Below are 11,613 nucleotides of genomic sequence, written 5' to 3' on the forward strand. Positions count from 1 at the left end.
TCATACAGCGATACTTGACGCTTTGGAAACTCTTGGTCTTGGAGGACGGCTCTACGCATGGATTGCAGACTATCTTCAAGGACGCCAGCTTTTCATGTGTACCCCGGATGGCCCCACAGCGCTTTATGCCGTCGAGAAGAGATTGCCACAAGGAGCTGTGTTAAGCCCGGTATTATTTAATTTAGTCCTCATCCATCTGAAAAGAAACCTGCCCCCTGGCGTCAAAATCACACTGTATGCGGACGACATCTGCATTTGGAGTGCGGCGCGTTCCCGCAGTACCACCCAACAACGCCTCCAGAGAGCGCTACCAAATATATCGGCCTACCTAAATCCAAGGGGTCTGAAATTGTCCCCCGACAAAAGCGTTGCCATGGCTTTCACGCGGAGGCGTATGGAAAAATACCCACTAGTGTTGGGTGGTCGCGCCCTTCCATACGTCAAGACGCAAAGGTTTCTTGGAGTGACGATCGATAGGAACCTCACATGGTCGCCCCAAGTGAAAAAATTGAGTGAGAAGATTTCCTCGGCGTCGCACGTATTCCGATTTTTAGCCGGATCACAGTGGGGCAGCAACTGTCGATCAATGGTGCTCCTCCATAAGGCCTACGTCGACGGAACACTACGATATTACCTCCCGATCCTGCACAAAGTGTCTCCCACAAGCAAGAGAAAACTCGAGGCAGCACTAAACAACTGCCTTCGCGTATGTCTTGGCCTTCCGAAGGGGTCGTCCCGCTCAGGGACTGTAGCAGAAGCCGGATGCCTGCCTCTGGAAGTGCTCTGTTCGCAGGAGACACTTCGGATACACCTCCGCCACGTCATTCATACGAAGACTCACTTTTTAAAGGATATTTCCAGAACCTGTGCTACATCTAGCTTTGGGCAGGCCGTCGGAAGCGTATCTATTTCGATTCCTGCTCAGGCGTCACAAATTATGCCGCGAAACATTTCACCATGGACACTGTCCCCACTGGAAATCGTGCCATACATACCTGGAATCAGTGCGAAAAAGAAAATGCCTCAAGCAGCGACTTATCAGATAGCTTTAGAATATATGCACAAAGAATACGCAGCCGCAACGCACATTTTCACAGATGGCTCTACAACCCCACATCGTTCATCATGCGGACTTTTTGTTCCCTCTACAGGGCAACGATTTTCGTTTCGTCTTGAGCGAGCGACATCGTCTACTTCAGCGGAGCTATATGGCATTAAGGAGGCCCTTGTGTATGTACTTCGACAGCAGCCGCCAAAGACATGGGTGATTTTCACAGACTCAAAAGCAGCCCTACAAAGTATGTGGAACAGGCACAAGCGTTGCAATAATCAACCAGCAGCATTTGACATTGCATATCTTCACCACAGGGCTAAGATTGCTGGGCATTGCATAAAGTTTCAGTGGATACCTGGCCATGCCGGCATTTCGGGAAATGAAAGAGCGGACGAAGCTGCCAGAAATGGACTCCAATACCGCAAATTCAGAAGAACATATTTTACAAAAGCCGACGCTTCAACCATGGCAAAAAAATATGCCTATCAAGAAAAAGACCGCATCTTGAATCTGCCGCTTCACCAAGACAACTTCCTACGTTACATTGACCCAGAAATGAGACCGAAAATTCCACGACCACTTCCTCGACACTTAGAGACATTGTACCATCGTCTTCGACTGAACGTGGCATACACGAACAATTATCTGTACCGCATAGGACTTACCACTAGCCCATACTGTGATAACTGTCGCAACTTAGAGACAATTGAGCACGTATTACTAGAATGCCCCGCGTACCGCGAAGAGAGACAATTTTTTGAGCACCAATTGGACATGATTTGCCCCGAACCGTTAACGTTACCGACCATCTTAGGTCCAATGCCCGGCCCTTCAAAACAGCGACGGGTTTTGGATTTATTGTTCAAATACCTGACAGAAATTGGTCAAATAGGAAAGCTTTAGGAATTGCATCCTTCCTATACAAAAGCCTAAATTTACCCGCCATGCCACCTGTAAAAATTAGTATCAGGTCCAGTCGGACATTTCATATTTATTTTTATCCTTCTTTTTTTCTCCCACTCTTATCTGGAATCTTTTAATCCCATTCCCCATCCCTATACAGAGTAGCATGCCAGCGGTTATATACGCGCCGGTAAAATTCTCTGTTTTTCTAATAAAGAGCCCTCTCTCTCTCTCTCTCTAGGATGTGCGGATAGACATGGGTCTGGATTTTTCTGAGGCTTGTGGCCTCTTCCCCGTTTAAGGATTTGTGCAGGAGGCGTATCTTTTGCATGGCAAACGCTGGTATTCCAACATATCGTGTGTGTGTTTCGGCACTGGCAAAGCGTTCGAGCTGGACTGCTCCGCTCGGTTGCAAAGATCACAAGCTAGAGCATCAGCCCGTTCGTTTCCTACACTAGTGTAGTAGTGTTGCAATTTACGACCTAGCAATCTAAAGGTAGTAGAAAGTTAATGGCCCGTCATAAATAAGCGACATGCCTCTAGAGAGTCAGTCACTATGGTTGAGGAGTGGCCTCTCCTCTTCTGATGTTGGATAGCTAGGGCTATTGCTGCAGTCTCCGCAAATGTTATGCAAGATGTGCTTTAAGATGCGGTGACGAGGGGTTGGTGTTTTTGTCTACAGCTACTGCTGTATAACGTGATTTTGCGTATGTAGCAGCATCTACGTATATTACATGTGGTTTGGGTGCCAGCTGGTGGCGTAGCCGTTTGACCGTGGCCGAACGGCGACCATGGTAGGTATTGTTATGCATATGCTTGGGAAGCGGTCTGGTACATATGTGCTTGCGACATTCTTTAGTCATATCCTCCATAGCATCTCTTGTATTAAAGGGGGTGGGGCTCCTATGCGGGCTGAGATAGTTCTGCCTGCAGCGGTAGTGCTGAGGCGGTCTCTCTGCGAGACCAGTACCGCAATTTGGAGCTCCGCAAAAGTGTTATGTAGGCCCAATGCCAAAGGCCTCCCAGTCGGATTGTGTATAGCAGCCCTAGGGCAGCTTTACACGCACTGCGAATGATACCGTCTACTTGAATTCTTCGGACTTGCTCAAACGTTGGTAGGGAAGCCCGTAGGATATTCGACTGAGCACGAAAGCTTGGACTAACCGTAGGGTGCCTCTCTCTTTCATTCCTTTATGGTGATGCCGTTATGCGGCGTATCATCCTAGAGATTTGTTTAGTTGTGGTGCGTAAAGTTTGGTTTGTGTGTGTAGCCTTGCCATTGCTTTGTACAAAAAAAAACCGAATTCGGGTTTGGTTGACTTCAGCAATGGGGTGGCCACCCACGCTGAGATTTATTTGTCCATTCGGTTTATAGAGAGGATTGTGAACTCGGACAACGTTTGATTTTTCCGGGGTGCAGCTAAGTCCGCTCTTCCTAGCGAAACTACACTATGTCGGCCGCCTCCTAAAGTGCTTGCTCTCGTTGCGCTAGAGAACCGTATGTAGCCCGAAGGGTTATATCGTCCGTATAAAAGGTGTAGCTTAATTACAGGATTTGATCTAGGACATGACCGAGTCTGCGCATAGCAATGTTAAATATAAGCGGAGATGGTATTGCTCCTTGAAGGGTTCCTTTGTAAGTCATGTCTATAGGATCAGACCGGGTCTGTCCAATACCTATCGTGACTGTTCGATTAGTGAGGAAGGACTTGACATATGCAAATACTTGCTCACCCCCTGCGCCCTATGACATTGAGCTCGTTGAGTATAGCCTCACGTGAGATGTTATCGAAAGCCCCCTTGAGGTCGAGTGCAAAAATTAGGTACTCTTAGGGTATGCGGCATAAGACTTATTCTTTCAGAAGAAGAAAGGCGTCCTGTGTGTACAGTTCTGACCGTGAAACATAGCAAGGTATAGGCGGGAAAAGGTAATTCAATTCCATGCAATTTTGAAGGTGGTTCTGTATGATTCTTTCATAAAGTTTTCCCATGCAAGAGGTTAGCGAGATGGGACGCAAGGCCTTAATTGCTGGGGGTTTTCCTGGTTTAGGGATAGCTATTATGGATGTTATTATGGATTATGGATGGATGTTATAGAGTGGATGCTTTCTTCCACTCTAGAGTTACGTGACCTTGCTCCCAGCGGTGCCCTGATTGAGGTAGATGCTAATATATAGCTCAAGATATCATCACTGAGGTTCCTAATGATTGCGTCTGTAATTTTATCTGGCCCCGGTGCCGTGTTTCTTTTTGCTGCTTGTGTGGCGGCAAAAACTTCTGCTTTGGTGAATGGAGCATCCAGTTCTGGGTTGGGTGCCCCACTATACTGAGGTTGGTCTCCTATATGGCGTGTGACTAAGGCTTGTGTCAGCTCTTGGTATTTACCCGAGAACTCGTCCGCTATTCTTTGTAGTGTTCGAGTCATGGCCGTTTTGGATTTGTCTGGTTCCAGCATGTTACGCAGGACTGTCCACGTTTGTGCTGTGCCTAAAGTCTCTTGTAAAGAGCTACAGAATTGTACCCATCCTTCGGTAGCTAGCCGGACTGCGTAAGCATTCGCTTCCTCTGAGAGGGCCGCTATACTTCGTAACAAGGTGCGGTTGAGGCGTTGTTTTTCCCACCGTCTGAGCAAGCTTTAATGGTTCTCCTACAAATGGAGTAAGTGGTGGTCTACTGCTGGTGTTTCCACCTTGCGCGCGAGTTTTTCTGAAATTTGCTCGTGGGCTTAGTTTATGTGTTGAGTTCATTCCTCGACATTGCTCGGAATGTGGTCAGGTAATGGGTGGGAGTAGAAGGCAACCTTCTCCGTTAGGCTGGCGTCATTACTATTCTACGGATCTTGGGAGATGATATGGATACACTAAGGATAAAATGATCGCTTCCCAAGTTCTTTTCGAGGTTGGTCCTAGTTACTCGCTTAATGTTGTAAGTGAAGGTGAGATGTGGAAATGTGTCCCTACTTGCGCTGTTGCATAAGCGTGTAGGTGCTGTCGGTAGGGTAACTAGTTGTAGTTAGCTTTTCCGCCAAGTCGAGGAGGTTGTCTCCTTTAGGCGAGTCCCTGTAATAGCCCCACATGGTGAAGGGAGCGTTGAAATCTTCTACCACCACTAGTTGGTCTTTGGTGCCCGCAATAATTTTAGCGAAGGTTAGGAGAGTAGTAAAGTATTCGTGTTTGTCTTTTGGGAGGCTGTACTCGTTTGGAACGACTGTATGGGTTTGCCCTTTTTCTGGGGCGTAGGCGCGATTGCTTGGTGATCAATTTCTGTGCGGCCATAGAAATAATGGGCAGTGGCAGTTATAGTTCTGGATACCAGTGTTGCGATACGAGGGTATTTTGCATTGAACAGCGTATAATAATCCAATAGTTTTACTGGGCGGGGCCCACGTCTTGTAAGCAGATTATGTCTGGTGGGCTTAGGGAATTTCGTACAAAGTATTTAAGGGCTGCTGCTGATTTCTGGAAAGTACGACGATTACACTGCCAAATTTCTTTGTTCTGATGAATTCGGCCTAGTTGCCATTATCCACGCTCTCTGTGTCGGCGCCATCTGTAGTGTTCGCAGTGCGGGGGTAGGCCGCAGCTCTGGGATTGGATAAGGGGCCTGCATATGCACGCTTACGAGCTTCACGTCGTGCGCGACCGACAATGCAGCATGCGAGGTCTGCGGCACCCAAGAAAATACCGACCACCTGCTGTGCCACTGTCCACGATATGCCCCAGAAAGACAAGAACTCGAAACGCTCTCCAAAAAAAAACTTGACAATCGGCCGCTTTCCGTGCAGATGCTGCTGGAACACAGCCCCCATCGCTCGTTTTTTTTTTCTTTATTGCCGGTCTTTGACGTACACATACGGCATAAACAGATACACTTCATAATGGTAAAAGCAATGACCGTCTTGGGCCCTTGCGAATTGTTAAAAACACTTGATTACCGCTAGTTCATCTAATATATGCATCCATTCGGGTGGTTCTGTTCTCGTTTTATAAGCTTCACGCAGATATAGCACGCTTTCAATGAAATGCTCTCTCGCAGGATGAATAACAACCCTCTCATGGCGCTCATCCATTCTTGTTTTCCACAGGCTATGTAAACATATTGCCATAAACATGTCACATGGCATATCTGCGTTCTCAGTTGGCAAGAAGCGGATGCCGTACGGTGTTATCGGTAATTCCTTTTTCAACGTTCTTTGTAGGATGTCCCACAAGAACATTGCATCTGAACAATCAAGAAAGATATGCTCAATCGTCTCTGGTTGCCTGCATCTTGAGCAGTTTACAGACCATGGCACAAAGATTCCCCTTTCTCTTAGCCATGGCTTCACTGGGAGCGTTCCACTGTGTAATTGGAAGAAAAAGGTTTTTGCGGATGACCGTATCGGCATCCGCTTCACTCGCTTGAGCACATTTCTTCCTCTGGATTCAACGCAGTACATAGAACGATAGACAGGCACAGGCAATGATACATCAAGTAAATCTTTGTACAGTCTTTTCCGTTTAACAGATGCAAGGTAATTCAATGAAAAGCGCGTATGTAGGAAGTCAAAGGCTAATACGACTTCTCGCAGGAAGCCTCTGAGCCTAGGTCCTGTGGTGTAATCGGAGGACACAACGAATTGAGGCAACGCGTTGCTCAAACGTCTTTGAAGGACTGTGCACAAGAATGTATCTTTTTGATCACATAGGAACAAAAATCTCGACACGACTTGTCTTAAAAAGAGATGAACCAACCCTAGGCCTCCACTTTTCACTGTTCTGAACAAATTAGTGCGACTAGAGCGCTCCCATACGGAACCCCAAATGAAGATGGCAAACTGCCGGTGTATTCTTTGTATGCTGACTCTTGATGCGCACAATGCTTGTAAAACATACCAAATTTTGGCCACTAAAAACACATTACACACTGTTGCTCTTGTGAATATTGATAGTTCTCTCCCACCCAGCCTTGCCGTTTTCGCCTTAATTTCTGCGACCTCTCCTTGCCAATAATCTTTGGTGTCCTGGTGGTGTTGCAGAGGTACCCCAAGATACTTGGTAGGCTTATTCGTCCACTGCATTTTTTCAAAAAGTGAAGGCGTGTCTTCCCATTGTCCATACCATATCCCAATCGACTTACCCCAATTAATCGCACTCCCCGTCATTTTGCAATACTTTGTCACAACATTAACGGTATTGCTTACACTTTGCTTGTCATCACAAAAAACAGCGACGTCATCCGCGTATGCGAACAGTTTTACCTCACTGTAACCGACCCTAAAACCCCGGACATGGCTCTCTTTTATTATCTTTAGACACAGTGGCTCGATATATAGGGCAAACAGTAGAGGCGATAATCCACATCCCTGTCTTACGGAAGACCTGACGGCAATGCTGGGAGAGAGTGTTCCATTAACGATTACCTTTGTGGAAACGCCTGCATAGCACATTCTGATCCCTTCTGTTAAGATTGTTCCCACATTCACGTGCTCCAAAACATTGAAAAGAATTGTGTGTGTCACTCTATCGAACGCTTTTTCTAGGTCCAATTGTAACATGGCCACCTTACCAGAAAAGTCATCACAGTGCTCAAGTACTGTACTTGCTACGTGTACGTTTGTAGTTATTGACCTCCCCTTAATGCCACATGTTTGATGTGGCCCTATCAATTGTGTTATTATACTCTGTAGCCTTCTGCCCAAAACTTTAGTGTATATCTTATAGTCTGAGTTTGTTAAGCTGATTGGTCGATAGGCTCGCACGGATAGGAGCGATGAGGGATCGGTAGTTTTGGGTATCAGGACAATATGACTCTCGCGAAATCGCTCCATAAAGCGGTGAAGGGCCTTTTGTGCTTCTTGAGGACGACGGGCTTGTGTGAACGTCTGTGACTATTAGTGAAATTACTATTCGCCCACACGCGTCAGCGAACTCACCGATAATTTGCTTCTTTCTTTCCCTCCTTTCTCTCCCTGTCATCTTTGGTGTCCCCTTTCCGATTCTCCCGGCGTAGGGTAGCTAACTGGACGGTATTCTGGTTGATCTCCCTGTCTTATGCTTTTCTCTTTCCTTCCTTCCTTCACGTTGTGAGGTCAAATAAGTTTCGTTAAAGGGACCCTGAAACGATTTTGGCGATTTTCTACAAACGTAGTGAGTCGTTAGAGTAGGTTCTTCTGATCATTAATTGATGCACCTAAGTGCTCTGCGTAAAGCGTGTAATTTATTATAAGGTTTTAAAAATACACATCGCTGCCGATTGCAGCGCAATGCTCGGCGGAATTTTAAGCCGCCCCTACCCATATGATGCAAATAACCCATATTACGTCACATGGGCGAGCTATCTGATTGGCTGACCAGGGCGCGTGGTCGATAATTTTTCCAACTTTATGGTGAACAAATGATGCTCGTAATAGTTGGAATGTTAGTTACTTTGTTTTTGTAAAAAGAAAATAACTTAAAGAGAATACACAAGAATAGTTTTTTAGTACACTTCAGCACTTCCGGCACACAGCAAGTGTCGTCTGCTTGTGTTACAACGTACTCCATTTTGACGAGAGCTCCGCGGTCAGAGTCGGTCTCAGTCTTTTCGCGAGCACTATGATTCGACTTTGTTGCCTTGTGGACTGCAAACCTATCGACCTGCAAACCGCGAGTCCAGTATTAGGGCAAACGCAAGCGCAAGGGGACAGGGTCTGGCCGCTTGACTGTGCCGGGATGAGCCACGAGATGAGCAGAAGGGCAAATGTGAATGGTCTGCACGGTGCAGCCACCTGGTGGCACGGAGCTCAACCATACACAGTAGCAGCAACGAAGTGTATTCTGTGCTGCTGGTGTGTATTTTTCGCAGGAGTGTAATCATCAACACGTTGATTTATAAATGCTTAAAATGCTTTATACTTGGTTAGAGCAATATTAGCGCTTTGTTTGAGTGGTTAAGCGCTGCGCCAGCAAGTGTCTGGACCGTGCACACCGATCAGGCTGCTCACGTACGTCTACCCTAAAGTTCCTTCATCTGCTTGAGTTTATGCCTCCAGTCATTTGCCGAAATGACCAGCTTGCCTGTTTTTAGCGGAGTACCGGACACGTTCGGCGCTACGACAGAATGCTCGCAACGCACGCTGCTTCGATAGCTCTCGGTCGACGGCCAAGCGGCTAGCGGAGAGGTCTCGCGCGAGAGGGGGCGTGCTCCTAAACAACCGGAAGTGAGCGATGTGACGTCGCATCGTGACGCTGAACCAGTGAAGGCGGAGCTTAGAGCCGCTCGCTCGGCGAGCGAGTTGAGGAGGAAAAGCATAGCTAGGGAGGAGGGTAACTTCTAATCGCTTGCAGCTCCATTAATACGTAACGCTTCACTTAAATTGTGGTGCGAATGTTCTACTTAAGCTGTACCCTACGCGCCTACAAAATTTGTCCGAACCGTTTCAGGGGCCCTTTAAGCATAGATCTTTGCTGTTGAATTTCTTGTTGCATTTGCTGCATCTGTTGCATTATGATTCGCAGCTTGGCCTCCGTGCCTGATGGGGGTGTTGTGGGTTGTGGTGGGGTAGGGGTAGTTGCTCCCTCCATCTTACTAAGCCTAGCACGTAGACTAAGTTGTTGTTCCAAAGTGATGGTTTCTCTGAGCTGTCTATTCTCGGCTATGATATTGTGATACTCTGGGTGTTCTGTAATAGGAGCAGTGGGGGATACAACTCGCGCCCAACTTACCTGTTGAGTGTTGTGCGGCACTGGAGGCATCTTCTTAACTAGGATCTTCGGTTTCTTCGGCTGCTGCTGCGGCTCCGGGGTTCTAGTCTTGGAAGGGGACCGCGACTCCGTCGAGGTCTCGCGTTCAGAGCTGAACCACCTACGTTCTTGCTTTCGCCGGTGTGCTTGGTCTTTGCGACTTGGTCTTGGTTGTGCGGCAATGGCCAGTTCCCTTGCTATAGGCTTGAGGCGGTGTTTACGTTCCTTGGCGCCAGTAGCGTTGGCTTCCCCACAGGCGACGCATTTCAGGGTGCAGTCGTGCCCTTCCGTTGGATTTTGGGTGTCACACGTGGGGCAGACCACTATGGTAGTGGTGGGGCACACATCAGAGTGGTGTCCGGTGTGGTAGCACACTCGACATGCCTGCGCCGTTGCCTTGTAGGGTTAACAGGGCGTCTCTCCTCAGTAGTAGTATACATATTTGGGCGTGTACTCACTGCTGAAGGTAAGTACCGTGGTCTTGGTGTCACCCAGAATCCAATCCTAAAAATCTCTACCCCTTGAGTACGTATACGCTAGTGGAACATCAACTCTTTGGTGGGTGTCTTGGGGTCGATTCCGCGAATTACGCCACACGAGACTCTGTCCGGAGCTGCCACGTACGCATTCACCTGGTGCAGTGTTCCGTTAACGTGGAGGTGGGTCAAGCACCTCAACCAGTCTGCGACTTGCTGGTGAGGTGTAGAAAGAAGCATGGCATGACGCTCGAGCCTTGTCTAAGCCTGACCAGGAATTGCGTGTTCGTGACTTGGCCTTGACAGGCTAGCCCCATGGCTTTGGAAATTTGGTGGTTAGTCAAGTCTTTGACAATAAGTCCCTTGAGAGGTTGAAGCACAATCTTAAAATCATTCTTGGGGAGTGGTGGCAACCGGTGACGCTTAGAGCGACGTAGAGCGAAGTATTCGGCTGCTGTTTTTGGTGGGTGATTGAATACTGGTCCCGGCTGTGGTCACCGCTTCTCCGGTCGTCAACTTCTATCGTCGAGTCAGGTTCATTTGCCATTTGGAGTACGGGTCGTCCAATGCTGACGTGGTGCGGTCGGACGTTGTCGCATTCTGTCTGGTCTAAGCAAATTCCATGGACTGGGTCTCTTGGAATTCCATCGACGTGGGCACGGTATACGGTGCGGTACTCGTAAAGGGCAGGTTGAGGCTTCGGCGAAGCCCACTACTCGGCTGCGAGGCCTCCAAATGGCTGCTCGGCGTATTCGAGCCTATGCCTATCCGCGGCCGCCGAAGCGACTGCGTCAGTCTTTATTCGACCTCGTCCAACGTAGAAGTTTCAGAGTACCTAACTGGCACCCAGTTAGCACACAAAGTCATCAAAACGTCGTGTTAATGGATTCAACGTCGCAAGCAGCTTTTTGACCAAACTCAACGCATTAAAAACGTCGCAAGCAGGATAACTTAAAAAGTAGGGGTGAATACGTTTCAAAAACGTTTTCATAAGACTGGCCGTACCTGTTGAGTTAGCGTGTTGGTTTTTCGACAGCACCGTTCTTGGCGTCGAGAATGAAAGGAGGTAATGAAAGGCCTGTGAAATGCACCGTGACAACCCCCAGCTCACCGCTGTTGCTTGAGACGAAGTGGCATATCGAGCAAGCAAGCCAGCGCGCTGAAGAACAACGGAACAGAGGGTAGAGTGGAGAGGGCGGATGCTGGCTCTGCGCGACACAAGTCACAGTCGATAAACAGAAACGCGCAACGCGCACGACACGCACACCAAAGCCTGACACCATGGCGCTTCAACAACCCATCAACACGGTCCAACCTTACGCAAGGTGGCGATACGATACCATCGTCACGTCCGTCACATGACCAAGCGTGTGCCCAAGGCTGCCGTCTTTCAGGTGTAGGAAAACCTGAAACCTTCTTGCAATTTTCTTGTCCGAAGAAGCAGCAGTTGTGACTGCAATTCCCCTTTGAGTGAGAA

Source organism: Dermacentor albipictus, chromosome 5 (genome assembly GCF_038994185.2).
Source record: "Dermacentor albipictus isolate Rhodes 1998 colony chromosome 5, USDA_Dalb.pri_finalv2, whole genome shotgun sequence".
Lineage (NCBI taxonomy): Eukaryota > Metazoa > Arthropoda > Arachnida > Ixodida > Ixodidae > Dermacentor > Dermacentor albipictus.